Below are 10,901 nucleotides of genomic sequence, written 5' to 3'. Positions count from 1 at the left end.
CCTGCTGAGTACTCTTTTCCACTTCCATCATTCTATCACCAGGTCATCATGGTCATCATCACCTCTGTCATCACTTTGACCATTACCACCATCATTACTACCACCGCTATCACCACTACATCTTACATATTTTTTCCTGGCATATTGATTTACTCCTGTGGTTTGTGATATTTGAGCATCAACCCAAGTATATAAAGCAATTTCATAAAGCAATCTTGTCCCATATGGCCATGTTTTCCAAAAGAAGTTTAACTCTCTCCAGCTTCATTTCTTATTTCTCAAGTTTCCTCAAAATGGGCCTACGTGCTGTTTTCCTTCTGTAACCTGGTCCCAGCCCCTTTCATTTGTTCCAGCTTATATGTAGGGTGCTTTCCCTTCCCAAACTACCAGGATCCAGGGCGGAAGTCACATCTCCAGAAAGCTTTTCATGTTCCCTGCTCCAATTGTACTTTCTTTCTCTTCTAAGTTTCTGCATCTGTAATCCTTTGGGTTAGTTATAACTATTTGCCTTTTATTCTAATATAGTATGTCTTCCTCATAGTAGCGCTTAATAAGTGTTGTCAATGGAATAAATGAATAAACCAGCTTATAATGTTGACCACAGTTTAACTTGCAAGAGTTACATGTCTTTGTTTTCCAGTGGAAAGGAAAAAGAGATGCCAAAGCACATATTTATGTTCTCCTAGCATCTTTTGGAGTGAATCTCACAAAATAGGCAGTCACTGTATGTCTCCTAATTAAAAATAAAAGTAGTATTTTGAAGGAAATTAGTTGGCAATTGCTATGAGAAGAGTCTGTATGAGAATATGTTGTAGTGGTGATGTTAAAGAATAAATAGATACTTTTCAAGACAAAATAACTGCCCTGAACTTCCCATCTCAATGAGATTCTGAACTAACTTCAGAAAAAAGAAGTCCACATAGTTAATGATGAGAGGTTAATAAACTTCAATTCTAAAACCCATAAAGGTGTCATATCTCTTTACTTCCCATTTGGTGACACCATAAACAAGTCTAGAGATGTAGTAAGAGAACGGCTTTCTGTACTATTGTTCTCTCTTATTCTGTGTTTCTTCTTCCCAGGATCAGAAGTCCTAAAGGGACAATGGAGGCATAGCAGTCAGTTCTTAATGGTCCTGGTGCGTTTATATGACCCTCCCAAATGATGGGGTGGGAAGAGCGACTGTACATTGTAGTGGAGAGAACTTAGTTTTAGAGTCAGAGAGATCGCATTTTAAATTCTTGCTCTAGTACTTTCTAAAAGTCACTTCACTTCTCGAAGTCTTAACTTCATCATCTTTAAAGCAATTAAAAAAAAAAAAGTCGAGGATAGCATCTAACACATAAAATTGTTAGAAGGACTTAAGGATTTGTAGATAGACATTCTCTAGAACAATACTGAGCATTCTAGAAAAAAAGGGCATAATCTTTTAACTCCATTGGTAACTTTAATTGCCCATATTGACCAAATTTAATGCCATAAAGTAGCTTGAGGTCTTAGACAAATACTAAGACTAGTATATATACCAAAGGTCTAAGATTACCAGGTGATTGTTTAATATTAAGTAAATCAGAGATCAGGGCAGTAAATATTTATAGCAAACACAACCTATGGAAAGCTCCATTGTGTTTTAGGAGTGAACAGTGAGTGACTCATACATTGCTACGTGTTCAGACAAAGTGGAGTTAAAGAATAAATCATTTTTCCTCAGTTATTCAGCAAAGCTTCAGGGAAGAGATGACAATGGGGCAAGGAGGGGGCCTAGTTCAGCTAAGAATAGGTGGTGTTTCCAAGAATAGGGTTTAAGGATTAAAAGAGAATAAAGAGCCGATTAACTCATCTGAAAATATAACTCATCCAGACTAGAAAACAGAAAAAAAAAATTTTTAACTTGTTTTGTTTTGTTTTGTTTTCCTGGTGTGTGCTTGCACAATCTCTCTGAGACTCATTCTGTCATTTACTCATGTGTCTATTCATCTATTTGGTCACTTAACAAATATTTAATTAGAAACTACTCTGTACAATGAGGTCTGAGAACACTCCGCGTGAGGTAGACATGCTCTTCAGTGTGCAATTACGAAAGGATGTAGTTATCACATTTTAAAAAGACCTCTTCAGTTCACTCTTCTATATAAAAGGGATTTGACAAGATAGTTATGTACCTCTTCCATTTCCAACACTATGGCTCTGAGTGACAAAATTAAATTTGCCGATTTACACCACAAGTCACCAAACACAGAATATTGCCTATTTCCAGTGTTCAGCACACCTGACATCCCTGAAGGGCTCGCTATTGGCTATACATGCACTGTGTGTTCATGTGTCCCCACAAGCCTGCAGACCTAATCACATTGCACATGCCTGGGAGTGGCACTAAGCATGCAGGGAAATGTGAACGTTAGAAAATTATCTTGAGAAATTATCATGGGATTAAAATCATGCATTCAGGTCAATATACAAACAATTGCATCAACTATTTTCCCTTTTCATGAGATGATAATATTAAGATACTATCCTTTGAGGACTAAATGTTTGGTTTATTTTGGTCCAGTGGTTGATTTTCTTTTAAATGAATGAAACAAACAAAATTCTCATGTTTCAAATGTAAAAATAGTAAGTTATTATGATTTTTTAAAACAAATCTCAAGAAATTGAAAAATGTTTAATGCTAAAACTCCAAGTATCTCCCCCTTCTAGTGTTTTGAGTCAGTCATCTCAGATGTATTAGTCACATTCCTTAAGGCTGAATCTCATTTTATTAAAGTCTGAAAACTTCTCCTCATATAAGGGTATCTGGAGTTCTCTAAGAGCATTAGAACAAGATCAGTCTGTTCTTGACATGACAAATTATACGGTTTCTATGTGAACATTGCCCTTCTTCATTCAGAGTCGGAAAGCATGAGAGTTGAGATGACTCACAGTTTTCCGGCACTGGTGGAACTAGTTTACTTCTACAGTCCTTGAAATATTATCAGAAATGAACTTCATTCTTCCCAAGGATAAGCAACTTTTAGAAGATTATAGTCTAGATAAGTGAGATATCATTAGTAAAATAGAATCTCAGTAAAAGTTTAGTGATAGAATATTATCAGTTGAAATCAGAAAAGGAACTGATTATCACCAATAAAGTTTCATATATATATATATATGTGTGTGTGTGTGTGTGTGTGTATAAATATATATATGTGGAATGTTAATTTTAGTGAGGAATACCAACATCTTGATACTCTTCTACAGCCTTGCAAAGGCATATTTCAGATCACTAAGTAAGTCACAGGTAGATGCCTCAAAATCATTGGCATGCAGGGAACCAGCAGTTAGCGTAATGGCTATGTCGCTGGACTCCCACGTAGTCGACCGTGGTTCGTGTCCCGGACCCGGTGGCTTAAAACTCACGCCGGGAGTATGTGCGTGCGTGCCCAAGATCCCGAGAGGAGAATGGAGGAGAAGGGATCACAGCGTGACCATCCCCTCTGGGGGGTGATTTCTCGCTTTCTGTCTCTACGTCTCTCTCTGTCTGTCTGGCGAGCGCACGCGCCCTGCAGTGAAAATCTCTCAAAAAAAAAAAAATCATTGGCATGCAGAACTTTCTATGAAGCCCAATAAGCCAAGCTATATTTCTGTACCTGGTTCAAATATTGCCATTTTCCTCAACAGTCTCAAATTCTGTGCTTTTAAAAGATCATGGGTGTCAGAACCACTATTCAATCGATCTCAATATGTGAAAATAGAAAGACCACATAAAGTGCTAGTGAGAAGATAGACTTTAATGTCCAGCAGAATTATGTTAGGACTCTGTTATATAAATTATTTTCTTCTGTCCAAATTTCTTTGTATATTGAAGAAAAAAAGGACAATGGAATCTATCTCAAGAAGGGTTTTTTGAAGAATAAAATAAATATGGCCCAACAATAGTAGCATGCACTGGATTCTTCAAGCGGCCAGGCTGGGGCCATATAGAAGACCCAGGTTTGATTCCCACACTATAAAGCTAGATGTGGTGCCATGTAACTGTGGTCCTAGCTGGAAAACTGGGGCAGAAGGATCATGACATGATTAAGCCCCCTTTTAAAACATAAATGAGTATTACACACACACATACACACACTAATATTTAAAGTGATACTCTATAGATGTTAGTTACCAACTTCTTTCCTTAAAATCTATTAGTATATTTCTCTACAAAGAAGATTAAATAAAGATATACTCAATATTTAAAGAAATAAATGCCAAAGAAAAGAATAACCAAGACATAAGGAAAACTCTAGATCAAAGACCATCTCCTGGTAAGCTGGCCCTGCAGCATAGCAGTTAGGCACTGTGCAGAAGCCAGATCCCACGTGACCAGCCCGTGTTCAAGTACTGGCCCTATCAGCTTCATGTCTGGTGCATACATGTGCCCAGGATCCTGACAGGATGAAGGATTGGAGGAAAAAGATCTCTCTTCTCATCCATGTCTTCATTCCCTCTCTCCTGTGCACACACGTGTCTTCTGGAACTTAAAAAAAAAATCTACTAAAACAGCAGATATCAAATTAAACTCTGCAAGCTAGACTTAGGCGCGTTCCATAGCAAACACCCTCACTCCTGCTCCTGCTTGGGACAATTCTGCTAGGTTCTCTGCAAGGTCACTGTTCTTGGAAGCTGATGCTAAGAGGAAGCATTGTAATAACAGGCAAGCTTTCTTCCATAGTCCACCTCTAGCCCAGCCATCCTTGCCATCCTCCTCACCCTCCTGGGCTTAAGAACTGTGAAAGGAGAAGCCAGAGCTTAAAGCAATAACATCATCTTCTTTAAATCTTTTTTGAAAAGAGGAGGTGTGTAAATGTAGAAATAAATCAACAAATTTCAGAGCTGGGAGTAAACCTCTGAGCATTACAAAAAGGAGAAGGCAGATGGGCTTTAGAGTCACACAGATCTGCTCTCTGCCGCTCACCAGCTGCATGTTCATCAATGAATTGCTTCAGCTCTCAGGCTCTGTCTCTTCACTGTCATATGAAGTAATAATAGCTGCTAAAGAGGGCTACTCTGAGGACAAATCTGTAATATGACTCATCAGGGGCCCCAAACCTGAGTTGCTGTGTAGATATTAGTGTTCTTCCAATGTGCACAGAAAAGGCAAGCTTAAAAATGAAATTTGCTGTTCTGGAAGAAACAGAGAGGGAAGATAAATATTTTAATGTCATAAATAGAAAAATAATTGAAGTAGCAGTAAGTTGAAAAAATAGGCAAGGAGCTAGCCCACCTGCCTAATACTGATCAGGTTTAGAAAGTGCAGAAAATATATTTTAAATAAGAATATAAGGAAGAAGAATTGAAAGCCAAGGAAAAGCGCTTTGTCCTTTATCAAGCTGATAAGCACTTCATCATGACTACCTAAGGCGGAATATAGAAAAGGAAGATTCATAGATTCAATTAGCCCCTTAATATCAGTAATTACCAAGTTAAAAATGAAAAACAATAACATTTAATTATATCTTTCTTCTGATAAGGAAGTTAGAAGAAAATTTAATTTTAGAAACTTTAGGCACAGAAGAGTAAAAACAAGAAAATAAAAAGCATCAAATTGATACAGACCAGGGTTCGAGTCCTGAATCTTGTGGCGTGCTTTCTCACTTCCTCGCTCTCTCACTCTCACTCTCACCCTCTGTCTCTCTCTGGTCAAATTAAAAAATAAATGAATGCGTAAGTAAAATAAAATAAATAATTATTTTTTAAAAATTAAAAAAATAAATTATACATCTGTGTATTTTTAAACTGTTCAATTTTGAAGATAACGTTAAGCACTGAAATAATGATGACTGTAAAAATTGTGGCTAACACGAATTATATTGCTATGTAGAGTGCTAAGCAGTTGGTGTGCATTAATCTTCACTTATTCTTCCTTGTTATTTTTATAATTAATTTTTTTAGAGAGAGTTTTTTTGCTAAAGGGCACATGTGATTGCCAGTGAGATTGTCAAAAAACAAAAAATCACCCCCCGGGGGGATGGCCATGCTGCAATCCCTTCTACTCCATTCTCCTCTTGGGATTTTGGGCACACACACACACACACACACACACATATGTGCCCAGGGTGAATTTTAAGCTGCTAAGACCGGGACTTGAACTGTGGTCAACTATGTGGAAGTCCAGCAACATAGCCATTACACCATCTGCTGGTCCCAACAACCTTATTATTAATACTCAGTTTACAAATGAGAAAATTTGGGATTAAAGGTGAAATTATATGCTTAAGGTTACACAACTAGTAAGTGCTTGAGCTAAAATTTGAGCCCAGACTGACTCCAGAGCCCACCAAAAGTAATGCTATTTAGCAATTTGAGAAGAAAACAAATTAAGATACTGTTAAAATGTAAGATCTGGGGGACCAGCAGTTGGTGTAATGGCTGTCACTGGTCTCCCATGTAGTCAACTGTGGTTTGAGTCCCAGAACTGGTGGCTTAAACTCACTTCCGGCATGTGTGCGTATGTGCCCAAGGTCCCAAGAGGAGAATGAAGGAGAAGGGATTGCAGCATGGCCATCCTCCCTGCAGGGTGATTTCTCACTTTCTGCCTGTCTGTCTGTCTTTCTGGCGATCGCACACGCTCTATAGCAAAATCCTCTTTAAAAAAATGTAAAATCTGCCTTTATTCAAGTATAAGAATTTACTAACAAATGTAGTTCAGAAATGTTATTTGAGCAACTCCACTATTCCACCTAATTGAATATTTATTATAGGCAAAGGTTCACAAAAGATGCTGGAGAAATCTAAAGGACCATCTGAGGAGCTCATTTCTAAAATGTAGCCTAAGCTTGCCCCCGCCCCACCCCCCAGTATGACTGATCTATTTTCAGATAAAAAGTTCTACTACTTTTGAATTTACCTGAATTACATGCAAACTTTAATCATAATAGTTTAAGAAGAGATGTTAGAAGGAAAATATGGGGTACTTAAAAAAGATGCTTTTGAAAGACATTTTCTTCTCTCTGTAGGAGAGATGTTCTCAAGACAGAACTTAGAATAAAACTTTAATTTTTTCTAATGTCATCATATATTTTCATAGAGGACAGTGGGGTAAGTAACTTCCCTCTTTGTGTAGACTTAGCCCCTGAACTTCTTAGTTGTACCTTCCTCCGCAGATTTGTATTTCCCAAAAATACAGTGAGCCTTGATTCTGCCAGAGCAGCTGCAGCTTCACTAAGATGACTCTCGTGTTGTGAGATCAAAGTTTCACCCTCACAGTAAGTAGGTGGTTGGGCCTGTGGCAGGGGATCAGGAGCAGCTTCTGATAAAGAACAGACTGAGGATTTGATGAGGAACCCTGCAGGTTGATCAAGGTCTTTGCAAAGCCCTGGGAAGATTCCATTTTCCCCAGGCCATAAGAAGTGAGTGGCAGCCAAGACAAGTAAATCCCCGAATCACCTCAGAGGGAAGACGCACCAGAAAACTTCGCTACACACTTATATTGAATACAAGATGAACAAATACATCATTAACTAATTCCTGTATTCACCATCAAAATCTTCAGGAGTATGTAAGAAGTCTTTGAAAAATTTATTGAAAATATATATTATGAAAACACTACACAAGGATTTTTAAAAATTTTGCACCAAAATAAACTTGTATATTAGTTCTATTTTTTGTTAGCTTTCAGAAGGTTTTATATATATATAATCAGTCACTTTTGAAACATGGCAAGTGATGAGGCAAGGGAGACCTTAAGTATAGCAAGATCCATGTTGTAGCCCAAAAGTCAGTTCAGAGTACCCTTGAGGGATCCTACCTTGTGACTTGGGAAGATAGACATGAATGATGTCATATGCTTCAAAGCCTGCTGCACTCATGGTCTTTCTAAGCGTTCAAAAGCTATGTGTTTTTAAAAGGCAACTGAGTCACAACAGAGCTGTTCTTTTAAAATAAGGCAAGAGGGTGGGACCAGCAGATGGCATAATGGTTACACCGCTGGATTCCTACGTACTGGATCATGGTTCAAGTCCCAGACTCAGCAGCTCAACACTCATGCTGAGTACATATGCATGTGTGCCCAAAATCCTGAGGGGAGAATGGAGGAGAAGGGATTGTGGTGTGGCTATCCCCCTTGGAGGGGGCGGGGGGGGGGGAGGTGATTTCTCTTTCTGTCTCTGCCTCTCCAGCAACCGCACACACCATATAGCAAAAATCTCTCTTAAAAAAGAAGGCAACAGGGGAAACCAGCAGTTAGCGCAATGGCTATGTCTCTGGACTCCCACGTAGTCGACCGCGGTTTGCGTCCTGGACCCAGTGGCTTAATACTCACGCCAGGCACGTGTGCGTTCGTGACCAAGATCCCAAGAGGAGAATAGAGGAAAAGGGATTGCGGTGTGACCATCCCCCCTGGGAGGGTGATTTCTAGCTTTCTGTCTCTATGTCTCTCTCTGTCGGTCTGGCGAGCGCATGCACCCTATAGCGAAAAACTCTTCAAACAAAAAAAGAAGGCAACAGGGAACTCTTCTATTCAATTATAAATTTATGGGAATTACTGTAACAATAATTAGCATAATAAAAAGTTACCATTTGACAAACATTACTATGTCCCAGTCATCATGCTAAACACTTCATATGGGCTAATTCTTTTGATATTAAGTCACCCATAACTCTTTGAGGCAAGTACTATTTATATATTCCTTCACTGTATGGACATTAAAGAACGTACCCAAGATGCTAGTAAATGGTAGAGTTGAGAAGAAAATTTGTCTCATGGCAAAGAGCAAGAGCTTAATCTTTCCATTTTTCCTCTAAATTAGGTAAGATAGTTTTGCTATAATTGTATTTTGTAGAATAGCTATATGTGCTATAGATACTTTAATACATGAGAGGACTTTAGAAAGTTCATGGAAAATTAAAGTACAAGTTTATTCTGGTGGGAAAAACCCTGAAATCCAGGCATAATTTTTCCATAATATATACAAACTTCCTGAAGACTCACATAGGTGGCTCATTACTCTTGTCTTACTTTCTTAGCCATTTTTTCTTCTTGCCTCAGCGTTCTGACTTATTAATTTATTGCTTCTATGTTATAGTTCTTTTTTTTTTTTTTTGGAGAGATTTTCACTGTATGGCGCGTGCACTCGCCAGACAGACAGACAGAGACATAGAGACAGAAAGCGAGAAATCACCCCCCAGGGGGGATGGTCACGCCGCAATCCCTTCTCCTCCATTCTCCTCTCGGGATCCTGGGCACGCACGCACACGCGCCCGGCGTGAGTTTTAAGCCACCGGGTCCGGGACATGAACCGCGGTCGACTACGTGGGAGTCCAGCGACATAGCCATTACGCTAACTGCTGGTTCCCTATGTTATAGTTCTTTTTAAAAACCCTGCAGGGAGAACATAAATACATAAATGAAACAAACAAGCTACCTTACTTAAATATGTTACTGTAAAGTTCAAAGATTTGGATAGAGTGAGGGGAGCAGTAAGGGTTAGAGAGACTCAGGAATAAAGCATTTAACAGACACAGGAATGCAGGTAGACCAGGCAAATGAGTTGTGGAATGGTCTATCACTAATGATCTAAAAGAACAAACATTGCCAATCATATATTTAATCTATTATTATATATATATGATATATATATACATTATATATATATGATCTCAAAAAGAAAGAAAAAACTAGTAGAGCAAAAATTAATGGTACACATCATAATGTGTTTTCTTTTTTTTTTTCTTGAGAGTTTTTTTCTATAGGATGGGTGCACTCACCAGAAAGACAGAGAGAGACAGAGAGATAGAAAGTGAGAAATCACCCCCTGTGGGGATGGCCAGACTGCAATCCCTTCTCCTCCGTTTTCCTCTCGGAATCTTGGGCACCCAAGCTACATGGGAGTCCAGCGACATAGCCATTACGCTAACTGCTGGTCCCTATAATGTGGTATTTTTTGTTGAAAATGACGAATATGGTATTACCTTTGATGTGATTATTGCATATAGCATGCATGTTTTGAACACCCATATTATATGTCACAAACATGTACAATTAATGTAACTAATAAATTATAGACTCAAAATAGAAAAAAAAAAGTCCAAAGATTTAACAAACTGAAAAAAAAAAAAGAAAGAAAGAAAAAGTGATACCATGGGGACCAACAGTTGGTGTAATGACTATGTCGCTGGACACCCATGTAGTCGACTGCAGTTCCAGTGGCTTAAGTTCATGCTAGGCACGTGTGCATGTGTGCCCAAGATTCTGTAAGGAGAATGTAGGAGAAGGGATTGCGGCATGGCCGTCACCCCTGGGAGGTGATTTCTTGCTTTCTGTCTCTCTGTCTCTGTCTCTCGTGAGCACACACGCCCTATAGCGAAAACCTCTCCAAAAAAAAAAAAAAGTGAAACCATGAATAAATACACTCATGGCCAAAAGCAGACCTAGTTCTGAAGCAACATATCTTGGCTACTTACTAAAAAATTGCACATTGCAATATTAAGTAAAAATAAGTAGAGAAAAAGAGCATACAATTCTATTACTGATACTTTAATGACCACAATAGAATTGATTCCTCCATATTGAAATTCTCAAGGCATTAGATAGAACAATTTCTGTGAAAGCTCTTCAGTCAGCAAGTGATTAAGACTTCTGCCATACATCCTATTCACAAGCATCCCTGAGAGTAGAGTGCCCACTCACAGTGATTAGTTAGTGGATCAGCCTGAATCACGAGAAAGAATGCACCTGACTGAATCACCAATTCCACTTCCTGTAGCACCTGGTTTTCCTTGGACCATTGCCATTCACCAACTGCCCCAGCCAAAGCCTGTTTAGTTTATGAAATCTGATAAGGTCACCAGAGGTAGTGTGGTAGTGAGATTCACTAGCGCGCTGGTGTGAGAGTCAGGAAGTCCATCTCTACCTAAAACCAATACACGTGCAGCTGTACAAT

The sequence above is a fragment of the Tupaia chinensis genome, unplaced genomic scaffold (assembly GCF_000334495.1).
Source record: "Tupaia chinensis unplaced genomic scaffold, TupChi_1.0 Scaffold000004_1, whole genome shotgun sequence".
NCBI lineage: Eukaryota > Metazoa > Chordata > Mammalia > Scandentia > Tupaiidae > Tupaia > Tupaia belangeri.
Note: the sequence above shows the minus strand (reverse complement) of the source record.